We start from the raw sequence: 15,309 nt of genomic DNA, 5'->3' as shown, positions 1-15,309 counted from the left end.
ATATTTTAATTATCTGAAAGAGAAACTCAATACCAATTAATAATCGCCCCCATCATCCCCTTCTCCCAACTCTGGCAGCAACCACTAATCTCTGTCTGCAGGAATTTGCCTATTGTGGACATTTCATATAAATTGAACCATATCATATGTGGCCTTTTCAGCCTGAATTCTTTCACTTATCACAATGTTTTCAACTTTGATACTATAGCATGAATAAGGACTTTATTCCTTTTTATGGTTGGATAATATTCAATTGTATGAATATGCAACATTTTGTTTATCCATTGATCAGTTGATGGTTATTTGAATTGCTTTCCACTTTTTGGCTATTAAGAATAATACCACTGTGAAAATTTGTGTACAAGTTTTTCTATAGGCATATGTTTTCAGTTCTCTTGGGTATATACCTAGGAATGTAATCTCTGAGTCAGATGGTAATTTTAGGTATAACTTCGAAGGAAACTGCCAAACTCCCTTCCACTATGGCTACACAATTTTACATGCTCACCATCTATACATGAGGGTTCCAATTTCTACATCCTTGCCAATACTTGCTATTTTTGTCTTCTTTATCGTAGCCATCTTAATGTTTAAGAGGAGATGTCTCATTAGAGATTTGATTTGCATTCCCTACGTGACTAACAATGTTGAGCCTATCTCCATGACTTATTATTGACCATTTGTATATCTTCTCTGCAGAAATGTTTTTTCAAATTCCTTTGCCCATTTTTACATTGTGCTATTTGTCTTTCTGTTGTTGAGTTATCATATTTCTGTATTCCAAATATTAGATCTGTATCAGATAGAGGATTTATAAATATTTTCTCCTGTTATGTTGGTTGTCTTTTCACTTTCTTGACAGCGTCCTTTCAAGCACTTTTTTTTCATTTTTGGAGAAGTCTCATTATCTCTTTCTTCCTTTGGTCATGCTATAGGCGTCATATCTAAGAAATCATCACCTAATCTAAGGTCATGGAGTTTTACTCCCTATGTTTGTTTCTAAGAGTTTTATAGTTTTTGCTTTTGCATTTAGGTCTTTGATCCCTTTTGAATTATTTTTTATATGGTGTGAGAATGGGGTCCAGTTTCATTCACTTGCATGTGGCTCTCTGATGGTTCCAAAATAATTTGCTGAAGAAACTATTATGAAAGAGATCATTATTCTCCCATTGCATTGTCTTAGTACTCTTGTTGAAACAAGTGACGATATTCATTTCTAAACTCTCAAGTTTTTTCCATGCACCTATATCTATCCTTATACTGGTAATAGACAGCCTTGATGACTGTAATTTTGTAGCAAATTTAGAAATCAGGATGTGTGAATCATTCAAGTTTGTCTCTTTTATTTTTAAAGATTATTTGGCTATTCTGGGTATTGTGTATTCCCATATGAATTTTAGGACTAGTTTGTCCATTTTCGTCAAAAAAAAAAATCACCTGTAAATTTTTTATAGGGATTGTGTTGAGTCTATAGATAAATTTGGAAGTAGTTTCATATTAACAATGTTAAGTCTTCCAATTCATGAACACATGGTATCTTTCCATTTATTTAGGTCTTTTTAAATTTCTTTCAATGATGTTTTATAGTTCTCAGTGCTTAAGTCTTACACACCTTTGTTAAAACTACTCGTATCATTTTATTCTTTTTGACAATACTGTCAATGAAATTGTTTCTTAATTTTATTTTTATGATTCTTCATTGCTAGTATATAGAATATAATTGATTTATTTTTATTAATCTTTAAACTTGCAACTTACTGAACTATTTTTTTTGAAGATCTTTGTGTATGTATAAATTCCTTCATTTTTATACATACAAAATCATGTCATCTGCAAATATAGATATTTTATGTTTTCCTTTGTTGTCTGGGTGACTTTCATTTCCCTTTTTTGGCTTAATTGCCCTGTCTAGAACCTTCAGAGCAATGTTGAATAGAAATAGTGAAAGCAGCCGTTCTTGTCTTGTTCCTGATCTTAAGGGGAAAGCTTTCAGTCTTTACCATTAAGTGTGATGTTAATGTTCCACAGATATCCTTTATCAGACTGGGGATGTTCCCTTCTATTCATAGTTTGTTGAGTATTTTTATCATGAAAGGGTATTGGGCTCTCTGAAAGCTCTATTCTTTGCCTATTGAGATGATTATGTAATTTTTGTCTTTTATTCTCCTAATATGATGTATGATGTTGGTTGATTTTCATATTCTGAATCAGTCATCTTTTCAAGGGATAAATCCCATTTGGTCATGATGTATCGTCCTTTTTAACATATTTTACTAGGTGAGTGTTTTGCTGTGTCGATATTTATAAGGAGTATGGGACTGTGTAAATGTGTGTGCTGTGTGTGTGTGTGTATTCTCCTTGTGGTACCTATTTTTGGTACCAGAGTAATGCTGGCTTCATACAGTTACCTGGCAGTGTTCCCTCCACTTTTATTTTTGTTTTGGAAGAGTCTGTAAAGGTTTGGTGTTAACATTTGGTAGACTTCATGAGTGGAGACATCTGGTGACCCATTGCTTCATAGGGAACGAAAGCAAGGTCCATGGGGAAGGACGTCACTCTAGGTCATAGTACTGATCAGGGCACAGCTGGAGAAGTCCAAGGTTCAGAGTACTGTCTCTGGTTTCCTACTGCTATTGAAGCAGGTATTGTTGTCACAGTGTAACTGTTAAGGAAACAGATTCAGAGGCATAGTATGACTTAGCTGCACACCAGTGGCTGAGCTAGAGCTCTAACTAAACCTTGTGAAAAGTGGTGGTTTCATTGCTTACAACACCCTCCAGGGTGATTGCCTTTGCCTATGGGGTTGATTTTCAAAAAAGCATCATTCTCACTTTATCTCACGTGTTGTTGTTGTTCAGGTGCTAAGCTGTGTCTGACTCTTTGCAACCCCACGGACTGTAGCACATCAGGCTTCCCTGTCCTTCGCTATCTCCCAGAGTTTGCTCAGACTCATGTCCATTGAGTCAGTGATGCCATCCAACCATCTCTGTTACCTCCTCCTCCTCCTGTTCTCAATCTTTCCCAGCATCAGGGTCTTTTCCAATGTGTCGACTCTTTGCATCAGGTGGCCAAAGTATTGGATGGAAGCTTCAGCATCAGTCCTTCCAATGGATATTCAAAGTTGATTTCATTTAGGATTGACTGACTGGTTTGATCTCCTTGCTGTCCAAAGGACGCTCAAGAGTCTTCTCCAGCACCACAGTTTGAATGCATCAGTTCTTTGGTGCTCAGCCTTCTTTATGATCCAGCTCTCAAATCTGTACATGACTGCTTGAGAAGACATAGCTTTGACTATACAGACCTTTGACAGCAAAGTGATGTCTCTGCTTTTTAAGACACTGTCTAGGTTTGTCATAGCTTTTCTTCCAAGGAGCAAGCATCTTTTAATTTCATGGCAGCAGCCACCATCTTCAGTGATTTTGGAGCCCAAGGAAATAAAGTCTGTCACTGTTTCTATTTTTTCCCCATCTATTCATCATGAAGTGATGGGACCAGATGCCATGATCTTAGTTTCTTGAATGTTGAGTTTTAAGCCAGCTTTTAAAAATATCATGAGTAAGCAAAATAATAATAATATGTACTGAACTAAGCACTGTTTTAGGTGTTTTGCATGTTAATTCATTCTTACAACAGTGTTGTCAGTCAGATATTATTGACTCCACTTTACAGATACAGAAATTGAGGCTCTTAGAGATACCAGGAACAAGAAACACAGCTGTGATCTAATCCAGTCTTTCAGACTCCAAGCCCAGGGGTTGTGCGCACTCTGCACACCAGCCCTTCACACATGGGGAAGCAGTGCTCACACATGGGGTGCAGGCTGGGCTCAGCTGGGAGTAGATAAGAACCAGCCTGCCTGTAGTGTTCCCTAACTCAGTGTCCGAGGGTGAATCCAAGTTGGTGACCTCTGCTTGGCCTCCTTTCCTCTGTACTTGGCTTTGGCAACATGCAGCCTCAAAAGGCACCATGGAAGAAAAGAAAGTCTTTCGGGTCAGATGTGGAAAGAGGTGCAATGGCAGGATTGAAAGTGGGTGATGGTGATGGTGATCCTGTACTAACATTGCTTCCTTGTCAAAAGTCGGGAACGTGGAGTTCATCCTCCTAATAAAGTCTAACCTTCTCTGAACTGTGACTCAAGACCCAGTTGGGACCAATGAATACCTAATAATTCTTTTTGGAAACAGCACTGGGCTTTGAGTTAGGAGACCTGAGCTGGAGCCTGGCTGAGCTGCTCTCTGCACAGCCTGGGAGAGTCAATTCACATTTCCATGGTTCACTTGCCTCCTTGTAAATATGGATTTAATAATACATATCCCTTAGACAGTTATAAAGAGAACAGAAGACAACTATATAAAAGTTCCCAGCTATGTGTCTGATACAGAGTTAGGTGCCCAAGAAGTGTGTGTGGAATCTCCAAGGTGCTTTCACATTCATGATGACTACTTGATCTCACAGCATCCCTGTGGAGTTTTCAATAGGTACCTGAGGAAGAGAGAAGTTAAATCACGGGGCCAAAGCCCATAGCTTGCTGACAAGGTTAAACCTACAAATCATGTCCTCTGTCTCTCAAATCAACATATTCCCAAGTTATAGCTTTCCTGCAAAAAATTTTTATAACTGAAGTCATTTAAAAAATTATTATTTTTATCTGAGATTCAGAGAGGCCATACAGCATGCAATAAAGATATAAGAGAAAAGGCCACACATTTGCTTTAAAGAGCCCAGGAATACAAGTTGAAGTGGAATTGGGCATTCCATGCATAATTCATTCCTTGACTTGGAACCATAAATTTAACCTGTGTCTGCTCTACCCTAAAGCAACCTATTAAAAGATGAACATCCTCCAACTAAGAGCTATAGTCAGTCCAACTTTGTGTTATCATGTCCACTCCCTGAAAAAAGAGAAGTCAGAAAAGAGTCGGGGAGAAGGGGTAGGGATAGAAAAGAAAAAGGAGGAGAAGGGAAGGAACTGTTTTCTCTCGAGGGGTCAGCTTATGTTTGATAGGTGAGTGAGTGAATTTAGACAAACCATTTGCATAGTCCTTGGGTATCACAACCAATTGGCAGAGTCACACCATTTAGGCTTTCTGGGTGGAGAAGGTTAGGATTTTCACCATGTTTTGGTAGGAGAAAGTGAGATTCTTACAGGCAGTTGGCATCCCCTCTAGGTGGCAGCTGACAAGGAGTCCAGGTGGCCCTTGCATGCATTCCCAAGGCTTGGTCCACTATTTAAAGTCGGGAGAAGGGACACACCTGAAGGAAATGTAGGGGCGAGAATGACTTTGCATCTAAGTTCTGTAGCACTGCATCCCTTTTCTTGTTCACTTAACCATCTCCCTGCTCTTTTGGGAGCTCTTTGAAAGCACGGACCACACTGTTCTTCTGTATGAGCGTTTCCTCTCCTGCTTAGCACCTTGTGGGGCATCCATCAGGAGTTCCGCCAGCGGCAGGCACACACAGAGAGGAGCTCATGCCCCAATCAGGTACTGGAGATGTACTCAACGTGCTTTAATGGTGAATCAGTTTATATTTGCTTCATTTTGAATGTCAGTACATGCATCATGCATTTCTGATTCTGGAACTCCTGGCACTCTGGGTGTTAGGGTAATGCTCATAACCCAGTGAATTTGGGGGGTCTTGGCAGGCAGAGCAGTGCATGATTCTAGATTGCTCTTGCCTCTGCCTGAGCTTGGGCCCACACTGGTTTCCAGACTTGGCCTTCCCCCAGAGCTCTCTCTGCCGGCTTCCTGCCTCCCCTGATTCTTTACCTGTTAGCTCATGCAGATGGAGGGGTTGAAGGGAGGGCAAGTCGGGGGTGCTGGTATTGGAGTCGAACTGCAGACTGCCTAACCTTTGTCCCAAGCAGGGCTTCCCAGCCACAGCTCAGATTGGGTTGTTTTGAAAGTGGACACCGGGGCTAGAGTCCTTAATACCATGACAGTCTCTCTGTGCCCGGCACTGGAACTAAATATTTATGTTGGCAGAAAGCATAGGTTGTCCGCCTGAGTTAGGAGATAAGAAGGTTGGGTTTTGGCGTTGGGGAGTAGGTGGGCTGCCTGTGGTATTGCACAGCCCCTGGCTGATCATCTTCAAGTCCCGCTTTGATGCACCTGGACTAAATGGGAGTAGAGACATTTTGCCCCGTGACCAGCACCCAGCTGGGGGAAACTTTGGACATCTGAATTCCGGAAGTCAGTCCACACCATCTTGCCCAATGCCTCATTTCATGGCCTGGGAAACTGAAGGTGGAGCATGGTTCAAGGTTACACGGCTCATTCAAGGTGACGAAACTAGAGTCTGGATCTTCAGCAGCCTATTGTAGCCTTAGGCCTGGGGTCAGAATAGCTGTGTAACCTGGGACAGGTCGCTTGAACTCACTGTGCCTACCTGCAAAATGAGAATGACTTCTAACTCTGGGATTACATGAAATTATGGAAGCAAATGATTTTAATGTTAAGTACTGCCAAAACTCTAATTCGGGGGTCAGTAATCTTTTCTCTAGAGGTCCAGATAGTAAATATTTTAGGCTCCGTGGACTATGTGGTCTCTGATGCAATGACTCAGTTCTATCAGTATAGTGTGAAAGCATCTATAGAAAACAGATTTTAAGGAAACCAAAGTAGCTATGTTCCATTAAAACTGTATTTACAAAACCAGGCAGCAGACCAGATTTGTCCTGTAGTGTCTGACACCTACTCTAGATGCTCGGAAATTGTTCTAGTTACTACTGATGACATAACAAATGACCCCAGAACGTAGTGACTTCAAACCACCGTGTGAGCATACTAATGGATTCTGTGCGTTAGGCATTCGGAGCACAGAAGACAGTGCTCTTTGCTCCGTGAAGCCTGGCGCCTTAGCTGCAAGGGTTCAAAAGTCGGAGGTGACTCCACTGCTTGAAGGTTCCTTTACTTTCTTTCTGGAAATTAGACTGGAATGACCTGAACACCATGACTTAGCGTATCTGAGGGGTCTGGCTTTATAACACCAGGGTAGTTGGATGTTTTGCATGAGAGGCTCAGGACTCTAAGTGAGAATGTTTCAGTAAGCAAGGTAGATGTTGCATAGCCTTTTATGACCCCGATGAACAGTGTCCCTTCTGCTGTGCTCTGCGAGTGAAACCATGCATGAACCTGCCACATTCAAGGTGAGTGGACATGCTCCTCTACCTCTCAGTGGGATCGAGGGCAAAGGATTAGGGTTGGGGGAGCTCATTTTAAAACCGTTATAGAAGAGATTCATAATTTAAGCACACACATGTTGAATAATGGTGAATGCTGATTATGTAGCACTTACTCTGTGCCAGGCACCATTTCGAGTTCTTTATTCCTCCACCATCCCTTTGAAGGAGGTAATGTCCACAGTTTAAAGACAAGAACGCAAAGAACAGAGAGGCGAACTAACTTGCCCAAGGTTATAAAGGTAGTGGGTTATAGAACCAGCATTTTGGACTCAGGTAGTCAACTCCAAAGCCTGTTCGAATCAGAACCCACCCTGCTTCTTTGTGATTATCAAAATGAGAATGCTCTTTCTACTCTTTAAGCAGAACTAGGTTAAGAGGAGGACGGTGGGCATGGGGGTTCAAGGGAGGAAGGGACAAATACTTACCTGTGGCCGATTCATGTTGACATATGGCAGAAGTCATCACAGCATTGTAAAGTAATTATCCTCTAATTTAAAAAAAAAAAACAAAAAACTGGATTAAGATCCTGAGTCTTTCAACTGTCCAGTTTCTAGCAGGTCTTCCTGCCAGCAACCAGTTATGATCATCATAGCACACCCACTCTGGGTTCAGACTGTCCTGAGCATCATGGGCAGGCCAAGGAAAGAAGTATGATGCTCAGTTTCATTCATAAGAAGCCTAGAATATGAGTTGGGAGAGATTGAATTCCGGTTTAATTCTCACAGCCCTGTGAGATGGAATCTTGATCACATTTTACCAATGAGGAAACCAAGGCACAAGGGTTCAGTTGTTCCCATCCAGTAGCTGATGGAGTTCAGACTCAAGCCCGGATCCTGACATGCAAGTCCATGCTGTTCACCATAGACTCCAATGGAAAAAGGTCTGGAAAGGATCATACCAGCTCTTTCAGAAGCAAACATGCTCAGTCCCTGGAAGATGAAGTCCAGCCCATATCCCTTGGCACTGATCTTGGTTTAGTTCCCTCCTTGCAGAGATGCTTAAATATATGGCTCAGATGGTAAAGAATCTGCCCACAATGTGGGAGACCCAGGTTCAATCTGTGGGTTGGGAGAATCCCTTGGAGGAGGGCATGGCCACCCACTCCAGTATTCTTGCCTGGAGAATCCCATGGACAAAGGAGGCTGGTGGGGACCCTTTCCATGGGGTCGCAAAGAGTTGGACATGACTGAAAGATTAACACTTGCAGAGAAGAGAGACTGAGCCCCAGAAAAGGGCTTTTGGGTGTTCCTGGAAAGCTCACTGCCCAGACCCCGAGCTGGAGCTGGGACTCAGGGTTTATTCCACCACCCCTGCCTTCCACATTGTGCTAGGAATGCCAGGAAGGGGAGTGATGGCGGATGATGGTGGCTTGGGAGGGAGGTTGTGGGGGTGAACTTACGGGAAGTTGTTTGCCAAAGCTGTGTGGGGGAAGGAGGATTTTACAAGACCAGGGCCTCTGGCCTGGAAACATCTGTTTCCCTTCAAATCAGCGAGGAGACTCTTGCCTCCCCAGAATGCCTAAATCACGCAGCGGCTGGGGAAGGGCAGGCGTTGGCCTGGAGACTTCAAACGCATTTTCCCGTCCTCTCGGGGACGCAGTTCTGACGTGGGCCTCTGAGCCCCTGTCCCTGCTCTTACCCCCGTCAGATCTGTGAGAAGCTCTCACTGCCAATTAAAGTCTCAGTTTCATTCTCTCACCCCTGCTGTGAGGGGGTCCTGGGGTCTCGGATGGGCCCAAAAACAGCTTCCTTTCCACATACCCTCCCCTGGTCTCCACTAGGAGAGCTTACTCTGGGTGTAGTGGGATGGCGTCAGAGCCTTGGGCAGTGGCTTAATAATAATGTAACAGTAATATTGATGACGATAGCCACAGCTCGCTCTCGTTGACTGCTGACATGCCAGGCATCATGGTGAGCAATTTAACAACGACCCCATTTAGTGGGTTTTAATATTGATTCCTATTTTCCAGGTGAGTTAACTGAGGCAAGGCCTCACATAAATAAGAAATGGAGAGCTAGGACTTAAAACCGAATTGCCTGATTCCAGAGCCGTGCTTTGGGCCACTCTGTTATTCTGTCTCCTTTAATGGCCTTTTAATCTATTCACATTTTGCTCATTTTGACAGAAGGGGAAACTTGATTTCTAGACAGTGGAATCACTATTGGTGCCTTATAGTTGACTGAGTCACTCGTTCAGTCAGTCATTCATTTAACAGTGTTTGCTGAGCACCGCATGGTTTAGGTGTCTGATCACCAGGCAGAACGTCAGGCAGAGAGATGGGCAGAGCCCTGTTCTGGTTCTGAAGACACTCACACACTCATGCTGGCAAGAGAGAATTGTCTGGGCACCAGCCCAGTCATGCCCCATGGGCCATGACCTGGCACTATGCAGGGAGGGTGGGTGGAGGAGATGAGGGCTGACAGATGCTCCAAGGACAAGGTGGAGGAGGTTAAGTGGAGAAGGAGGCAGGGGGCCCTGATGAAGGGTGCAGTGTGTGCAAAGACAGAGTGGTGAGGTCTGTTAGCGGTGGGATGTGGTTCTACTGTGAAACAGGGTAGGCAGTGGAGACCAGTCAACAAGGCTGGATCTGTGGCCAGAGTTTGAGACTCAGTGATAGAGTCCCAAACAGATAGTGTCAAAGGGAGGGACATCAAGGAGTCACACTGGGGCCCGTGGTAAGGAGTTTGTGCTTTGTCCTGAAGGTGGTAAAGAAACATTGAAAAAGACTCTGCATTTGAGTAGTCAATCCCAAGGTACATCCCCACTCATTGAAATACCAATACACTGAAACCGGATTGATCTGAGATCTCACAACCCACAGTCTCTGGGACATGAACTCAAGTTTTCAGCCACCTTGGCCAGTGTTCTTTCCTCTGAAACAAAGTCAGAGGAAGAGTAGCAAGGATTTGAGCCTGGGGTTCCAGGCTCCTAAATAGGCCATCCCACTTGATCCTTGGAGCCACCTCTTCTGTGATTATCCCAGAGGGGCAGCTGGGCCCCAGTCAGTCAACTGTGCGAAAAGCAAGGTGTCGTGGAGAAGGAGCGCTAGAGGAGGAGTCGGGAAAGCCAGGGCCTTTATTCTGAACTGATTGGCAACAGGTCCTTGGGCAAGTCTGTATCCTCTCCAGGCCGTGGTTCCCCCACCTGTAAAATGAGGTTGTAGAGCTTGGTGATGGCTTGGGAGTACTCCTCCTCTGTCACCCCCTTCTCCTCCTGCCCTCAATAAACTTGAATTTGAGTAAACTCTGGGAGATAGTGAAGGACAGGGAAGGCTGGCGTGCTGCAGTTCATAGGGTCACAAAGAGTCAGACACGACCGAACAACAGCAGGCGCTCTAGTTCACATTATCAGTGGGTCTCAGCCCACCTGCACAGGTAAAGATGAAAGAACCGAGCCAAGGTCGCCAGCAGCTTCCTGACCCCGGAGGAACACAAGCTCTGACTGTGTCCTCCCCCCGTGTGTCTGTCTTCCCCTTTCCACTCTGCCTCGTGGGTGTGCACGTGTGTATCTGTTTCTCAGCCTCTCTCCCTTCTCATTCTCTCCTCCTTCCCCACATCAGGGGCTGTCACTTTCTTCCCCTCGCAAAGAGCCCCTCCAGGGCTGCCTGGTCCCCTAACAGCTTTCAGATGTGGCTGTGGAACAGTTCTACAATTACAGCTGAGACAGGCAGAGAGCACATGGCCTTGTGACTTCTGACCCAGGCCCGTGAAGCTAACATCTTCCTCTTTCTCCCCCGCTCCACCCCCACCGGCAGGGTGGCCCGAAGACTCCTCCATGCTGAGACCTCTACTGACACGTTGGGTCACTCTACTAACACAAACAGAAACTACCATTTAGGGAACAAAGATTAAACCAGGCCTGCCACAATCATTAACATCATTGACTCCGGATCCTGAAATTGTGAGATACAGTTAATTTCACCCTGTTTTACAGATGCAGAGACTGAGGCTCAGAGACAGGGAAGTGACTTCCCAAGAATACTCAGCTGGCAATTGGGGAAGCAAGGTTCTACCCAGGTTTTATCATTTGAAAACCTAAGACTACTTCTTTCCCAGCATGCTGTTATTCATGCTGCTTGGCTAAGCAGAGAGGTAACGCCGGACCCCCTTGATGGAGGAAATATATTACAGGAACACCTTGGAAACATAAGTTGCCAAGGGAAAAGCAGGGTTTAAATTGTTTTCCAACTCCTCACATTTGGAGATTTATTCACATATTTTATTAACTACAGCCTTCCATGTTCCCCTCAGATAAAATGTCTCTCTTTCTCTTCTACTCCAAGAAAGTACTCTTGCCCAAATAAGTGCTCTTTATATGACCTTTATAAAAGTCTGCAACTTACAAGCCACTTCTCAGGCGTCACTCTGTGTAATCCTTGAGACTGCCACACACTGTCTGTACAGTTATCCCCATTTTGTTGATGCAGAAACGGAAATTCAGCAATGAGATGGGGTACGTTCAAGTTCATTCATTTACTCACATAGTTAAAAGCGCCTTTCATGTTCCTAGTACTGTGTTCAGTGCCAGGATGTTGCTCTACCCAAGCTGCAGGCCAGGGTTTGGTGTCTGCCTCTGCCACTTTCTAGATGTCGCGTATGTAGTAAGTGCTTATGCCATGGCATCAAATGCAGTCCTTACCTCTCTCCTTTGCCCCTTGCTTATTCTCACATCCTCGAGTTTCACTATGATCTTGCTTCCAGCCCTTCTGCAAGGCTCCTTAGTCAGAACTCACCTCGTTAAGCACTTGTACTTCACATTCATCCACATTGACCTAGGAAGTGGACAGCAGCCTCCCCACCCCAGACACATGATGCAGAGAGGTGACCTAAGCACAGAGGGGTAAGTGACTAGTCCACTGTCACAGAGCAAGGGAACAGAATGGAAAATGAACCCACGCCTGGCCATCTCCAAGACCAGACTTCCTCCTCCGTCACTTTCTGCTTCCCTTGACTGAGACAATAACTGGATATAGTAAGGGCTAGAACAGAGCTCTGCTCACAGTGCTGAGATGTAACAGGTGGAGAGAGATGATGACCACATATCACAGTGCTGTTGTTCTCATGACAAAGGCTGAAGCCAAAAGACCCAGAAAGCAGATGGATAGTTGGGCTTCTGTCTGAAGATGGGGCCAAAATATCCCATATTTAGGTCTCTAAAGTCACATATATGAAGTTTAGACCCACACTTGTTAGCACTACAAGCTAGCTGATGAAAGACAAAAGGTGAAATTAGATTTGACAGTATAGTATGACTCATTTGAAAAGACCCTGATGTTGGGAAGGATTGAGGGCAGGAGGAGAAGGGGACAACAGAGGATGAGATGGGTGGGTGGCATCACCAACTCAATGGACGTGAGTTTGGGTAAATTTCGGGAGTTGGTGAGGGAGGCCTGGCGTGCTGCAGTTCATGGGGTTGCAAAGAGTCAGACATGACTGAGTGACGGAACTGAACTGAACTGAAGAACATCATCTTTGAATTCAGACAGGCCTCACTGCTGCTTAGTTAATATGTAAAAATAGATCAATTACTTGACCTCTTTGGAACCAACATCCTTATCGATAAAATGCAAGCAATCCCACCTGAGTGATACATTTCAAAGATTAACTGGAATATGCATGTAGAGGACAGGCACTGATGAGCACGTACTAGACGGCAGCCATGCCTCACATGATATTCAGGCACTGAACGAGGTTTCCGGCACTTGGACCAGCAATTCTGCAAGGAGGAACTTGTTTCTTTTATTTTACATTTGAGACATAGGCTCAGAGAGGATAACCAACTAGCCCAAGGTCACACATCTAGTGAACCTCAGAGCTGAGGTTTGAGTAGATGGTGATTGGGTTACAAGGCTGCTTCTGGGCTCTGGGTGACCTGTCCCCTGCTGGACCCCTCACCTCAGTCGCCATGGCAGCAGCCTGGTAGGACGTTAGTGCTGACATTCCTCCAGGGCCAGGAGGTGTCTCCATGGGCCTGTCATGGGCCTTGTGTCAGTGACTCATAGCAGCAAAGAATGTGGAGCATGTATGGTTCTGAGCCTGGCTATCAGCTCCGCTCATGACATCTTAAACACAGACCATCACAATGGACTGATGAATCCCCACACGCACCAAGGCTTCCTAGAAAACTCAGGACGATGTTATTGTACTATCTGAATTACAGTGAAACTCAGAATCAATGTCAAAGAATAAATTAGACACACATTCTCGGGATGGCATGAGTACCTCTCACTGCTCTTCAAAAGAGAAAATGGGTTATTGTTAAGAAGGAGATTTTAACGCACAAAGAAAACAAGCAGTCTTTTCTCCAGAAAGATACTGGCTTCTGCTTACTGTGCCCCTTGTACCAAGAAGTTCTGATGTATAGTACCTTTTACGAAAACCACCTTTGGGTTATCAAGCCATGAGGTGTTAAAGCTGAGAGGGGCTGTGAGAGTCCCAAGTCCTGACTGTCTGAGCCCGCCCTGTGGACCCACAGCAGCAAAGCAGAGCTGAGAGTACAGAGCATCTGGCTTTCAGAGGGAGACAAACCAGGGAACAGGTCCTGGTTCCTTCATTGTCTGACTCTGATTTTGGACAAATTGCCTAACTTTTTCATCTAACAGTTTCCTCTTCTGAAAGATGAAGATAATGTGGGTGATTATTTTCTCGGGTTTTCATAAGATTAGAAAAACATGTGGAATGGCACTGTTTCAACATAGTTGGAATTTGGCAAGTGTGCCTAGTGGAATTGTATTTGTACAGAGGTGACATCCACAGACCTTTAGCAGAAGACAGTAGCTGATAGTGGATCAACGCATGGGCTTTGGACTCAGACACACCTCGACTCAATTTCCAGTCCCAGTAATTACTATGGTTCTGGGCAAGTTGCTTTCTCTCCCTGAGCCTCGTGTATAACATAAAGAGAATAATAGTTGCTATCTTTTAGGATCATCTGGGGAAATTAATTACAGTAATACAGATGAAACTGCATAGGTCAGTGCTTGACACATGTTAAGAACTTTGCACATAGTTAATTTGGAGAACCAACTCATATATATTAGCTACACAATATGTGCAATCAATCAGGGCTCACCATTCTGTAACTTGGCAATTGTAGTGTTAGGTCCATTGGTGGCACTAGAGCCTGCCTGCCAATGCAGGAGACCTAAAAGATGTGGGTTCAGTCCCTGGGTCGGGAAGATGCCCTGGAGGAGGGCATGGCAACCCACTCCAGTATTCTTGCCTGGAGAATCCCATGGACAGAGGACCCTGGTGGACTATAGTCCTTGGGGTCAGAGAGTCAGACATGACTGAAGCAACTTAGCACACACACAGCAAGTTGAGGTTTTGGAGAAGGAGGAAAGGAAATCAGAACCCTGGACTGTAGTTTCTTGTGCTTGGCCCAGGGAGCCCCTGTTTCCACTCCACACTCCTGCTCCTACCCGTGAAGGCTGCTGAAGGAGGGTGGCACAGCAAAGATAGGGCACTCAGACGCTTAGCCCTTCTCACTTCTGTTCAGATTGTCACTGGCCTCCAAGGATGATCTCTTCTTGAAAGTTTATTCACTCTTTTGGCTTTATTTAATTTCAGAACTTGGAGATCTGGAGATGTGAAGCGTCAGACAGCCTTCCCAAAATAGGCCAGAGGCCTGTGTCTCCTCTGGGACTGGACCCCACTCCACCATGTCTGTGGTTTACCAGTTCTCTCCCTCTAATACCACACAGTCTGCCTGCCCCACCCTCCTGGTACATCATGGAGCTGCAAGTGCCAACACTGAAAGCTGGGGACATGCCTTGTACCTGGACTAACTCCCAAACTTCCTATCATGGCCCACTAGGTCCCCGTCATCTCTCTTTGCTACAGCCACACCAGCTCTCTATTCCTTCAGCAGTCTGGATCATTCTCTCCTCAAGAACTGTGCACTTACTGGTCTTTCTGCCTGGAATACTCTTTCCCCCAGGTCTTCCCCCCATAACCTAGTTCCTTCTCATTTTCAGGTCCCAGTTCAAACCTCTCAACAAGAAGGCCTTTCAGGACACACCTGTCTAAAGCACCCACTCCTGCCTTCACTTCAGGCTTTACTGCATGATCCTGTTATATTCTTTCTCACATGCACCATTGTCTAAGTTTTCACTTATGTTTTGTTTA

General features: G+C 44.7%; 1 protein-coding gene across 6 annotated transcripts in view; it reads left to right on the top strand.

The window, feature by feature from the left end:
- ASTN2 (astrotactin 2) overlaps positions 1 to 15,309 on the top strand; it is a 1,030,196-nt gene that overhangs the window by 994,710 nt on the left and 20,177 nt on the right. The gene's annotated exons all lie outside the window — the stretch shown is intronic.

The sequence above is a fragment of the Bubalus bubalis genome, chromosome 3 (genome assembly GCF_019923935.1).
Source record: "Bubalus bubalis isolate 160015118507 breed Murrah chromosome 3, NDDB_SH_1, whole genome shotgun sequence".
Taxonomy (NCBI): Eukaryota; Metazoa; Chordata; class Mammalia; order Artiodactyla; family Bovidae; genus Bubalus; species Bubalus bubalis.
The sequence above is the reverse complement of the archived record's forward strand: the minus strand, read 5'-3'. Positions and strand labels throughout refer to the sequence as shown.